A 3643-nucleotide genomic window follows, 5' to 3' on the forward strand; every position below is an offset into this window, starting at 1 on the left:
GGTAAGATAGTTAATTCTAGCTTGCCCTATAGTGGAATGAGGACACTTAATGCTTCGTCTTTTAGCGGCGGCTAGACTCCTCCTCACGGGGAACGAGTTGACGCGCACAGCGGCGGCTTACGCACTATGGCAATCATGGATGCCTGAAGATTCCGTGAAGTTCTCCCCTGGTCCACGCTGCCTCGGCAGTCCTGGGTAAAATGGAATATTTCCAGCTTGCCCTATAGTGGAAGAGGACTATCCAACAATACAAAGTCAAGACCTCCGGGTTGAGACTTTCCGCGTCGGTGGTGTCGCGCACCGCCTATCCGAAAGATGGTGTAACAGGGGTGTTCGATCAGCAATGGTCGGATGCCCCGTCATAGTCCAACTATGACAACCAAAGTCAAGACCTCCGGGTTGAGACTTTCCGCGTCCGGAGGTACGCGTACCGCCTACCCGAAAGATGGTGTGCTTCTGGGGTATTCGATGAGTCGGATACCCCGTCGTAGTCCAACTATGACAATCAAAGTCAAGACCTCCGGGTTGAGACTTCCGCGTCCGGAGGTACGCGTACCGCCTACCCGAAAGATGGTGTGCTTCTGGGGTATTCGATGAGTCGGATACCCCGTCGTAGTCCAACTATGACAATCAAAGTCGAGACCTCCGGGTTGAGACTTCCGCGTCCGGAGGTACGCGTACCGCCTACCCGAAAGATGGTGAATCAGGGGTGTTCGATCAGCAATGGTCGGATGCCCCGTCGTAGTCCAACTATGACAATCAAAGTCAAGACCTCCGGGTTGAGACTTCCGCGTCCGGAGGTACGCGTACCGCCTACCCGAAAGATGGTGTGCTTCTGGGGTATTCGATGAGTCGGATACCCCGTCGTAGTCCAACTATGACAATACAAAGTCAAGACCTCCGGGTTGAGACTTCCGCGTCCGGAGGTACGCGTACCGCCTACCCGAAAGATGGTGTGCTTCTGGGGTATTCGATGAGTCGGATACCCCGTCGTAGTCCAACTATGACAATCAAAGTCAAGACCTCCGGGTTGAGACTTTCTAAGAGTACAAGCATAAAGGAACACGGACCAAGCCGTACCGAGAGAATCGGTACTAGAGCCCTTGTGGTTCTACATTGAGAGAGCCCTCGTGGTTCTCATTAGGGGCTTTATGCAAGAAGTACTCAATACTGTGGTGTGAAGTATAAAGTATAGAGTCCTCCACTGGTCCACGCTGCTCCGGCGGTCCTGGGTAAGATAGTTCATTCTAGCTTGCCCTATGTGGAAGAGGACTCAATACCCTACCTGTTGAGCTTGAAACAAAGTCATCACTTGGGCATGCTCATATTGCCATACACAATTACATTATATTCGAATGAGCATGCAAGCGACCCTATATAGACCGAACCAAAACGATAGATACCGCCGTAGTTCACCCCCACCAAGTGATGACTTCAGTATGGCTAGTGTGTGAAGTATAAAGTATAGTCCTCCCCTGGTCCACACTGCTTCGGCGGTCCTGGGTAAGATAGTTAGTTCTAGCTTGCCCTATGTGGAAGAGGACACAATACTTAATACTTAGAGTACAAGCATAAAGGAACACGGACCAAGCCGTACCGAGAGAATCGGTACTAGAGCCCTCGTGGTTCTACATTGAGAGAGCCCTCGTGGTTCTCATTAGGGGCTTTATGCAAGTCGTACTCAATACTGTGGTGTGAAGTATAAAGTATAGAGTCCTCCACTGGTCCACGCTGCTCCGGCGGTCCTGGGTAAGATAGTTCATTCTAGCTTGCCCTATGTGGAAGAGGACTCAATACCCTACCTGTTGAGCTTGAAACAAAGTCATCACTTGGGCATGCTCATATTGCCATACAATATTCCATTATCTACTAATGAGCATGCAGCTATATGATTATAACCTGTAAACGATTACCCCGCCGTAGTTCAGCGCTTCAACCAAGTGATGACTTCAGTATGGCTAGTGTGTGAAGTATAAAGTATAGTCCTCCCCTGGTCCACACTGCTTCGGCGGTCCTGGGTAAGATAGTTAGTTCTAGCTTGCCCTATGTGGAAGAGGACACCATACTTAATACTGTGGTGTAATGAACAAAGTATAGTCCTCCACTGGTCCACGCTGCTTTGCAGTCCTGGGTAAGATAGTTAATTCTAGCTTGCCCTATGTGGAAGAGGGCATACAAGACAAAGTATAGTTCTCCCCTGGTCCACGCTGCTCCGGCGGTCCTGGGTAAGATAGTTAATTCTAGCTTGCCCTATGTGGAAGAGGACATAATACTCTACCTGTTGAGCTTTAAACAAAGTCATCACTTGGGCATGCTCTATAGCCAACCACATGACATTAACCTAAGAGAGCATGCAGCGTATTATCCCAATGCAAAGTAAACGATAGACTCGCCCTAGTTCAGTGCTTCAACCAAGTGATGACTTCAATATGGCTAGTGTGTGAAGTATAAAGTATAGTCCTCCCCTGGTCCACACTGCTTCGGCGGTCCTGGGTAAGATAGTTAATTCTAGCTTGCCCTATGTGGAAGAGGACACCATACTTAATACTGTGGTGTTATGAACAAAGTATAGTCCTCCACTGGTCCACGCTGCTTCGGCGGTCCTGGGTAAGATAGTTAGTTCTAGCTTGCCCTATGTGGAAGAGGGCATACAAGACAAAGTATAGTTCTCCCCTGGTCCACGCTGCTTCGGCGGTCCTGGGTAAGATAGTTAATTCTAGCTTGCCCTATGTGGAAGAGAGCATACATGAACCAAGAACGAAGGTTATGATCGAGGAATGATTCGACAACTAACCGATGGTATGAAATGTGAAGAATTCAAGCAAGCACACAATCAAGTCATCACTTGGGCATGCTCGATAGCCAACCTCATGACATTAACCTAGTAGAGCATGCGAAAACCAATATATATGTAAACGATGCCTCCCTAGTTCAGCGCTTCAACCAAGTGATGACTTCAGAATGGCTAAATCAAATCGGTTCAAACCATACCATCGGTATCCTATTGAAACACACAAGTCGATATCAAACCTCATGATTGTGTAGTCCTCCACTGGTCCACGCCGCTTCGGCCGTCCTGGGTAAAATGGAACATTCCAGCTTGCCCTATGTGGAAGAGGGCACATTACTCAATACTGTGGTGTGAAGTATAAAGTTCAGTTCTCCCCTGGTCCACGCTGCTTCGGCGGTCCTGGGTAAGATAGTTCATTCTAGCTTGCCCTATGTGGAAGAGGACACTTCATACTTCGTCTCTAAGCGGCGGCTTGACTCCTCCCTACGGGGAACGGGTTTACGCGCACAGCGGCGGCTTACGCACTATGGCAGTCATGGATGCCTTACGTTTCTATGAAAAGTGTGTTCCTCCCCTGGTCCACGCTGCTTCGGCAGTCCTGGGTAAGATAGTTAGTTCTAGCTTGCCCTATGTGGAAGAGGACACGTAGACTTACTGTGGTGTGAAGTATAAAGTTCAGTTCTCCCCTGGTCCACGCCGCTTCGGCCGTCCTGGGTAAAATGGATTCATCCAGCTTGCCCTATGTGGAATGAGGACACTTTATGCTTCGTCTCTAAGCGGCGGCTTGCTCCTCCCTACGGGGAACGGGTATACGCGCACAGCGGCGGCTTACGTTATGGCAGTCATGGATGC

This window comes from Anopheles ziemanni (assembly GCF_943734765.1).
Source record: "Anopheles ziemanni chromosome X unlocalized genomic scaffold, idAnoZiCoDA_A2_x.2 X_unloc_21, whole genome shotgun sequence".
NCBI classification, from domain to species: Eukaryota; Metazoa; Arthropoda; class Insecta; order Diptera; family Culicidae; genus Anopheles; species Anopheles ziemanni.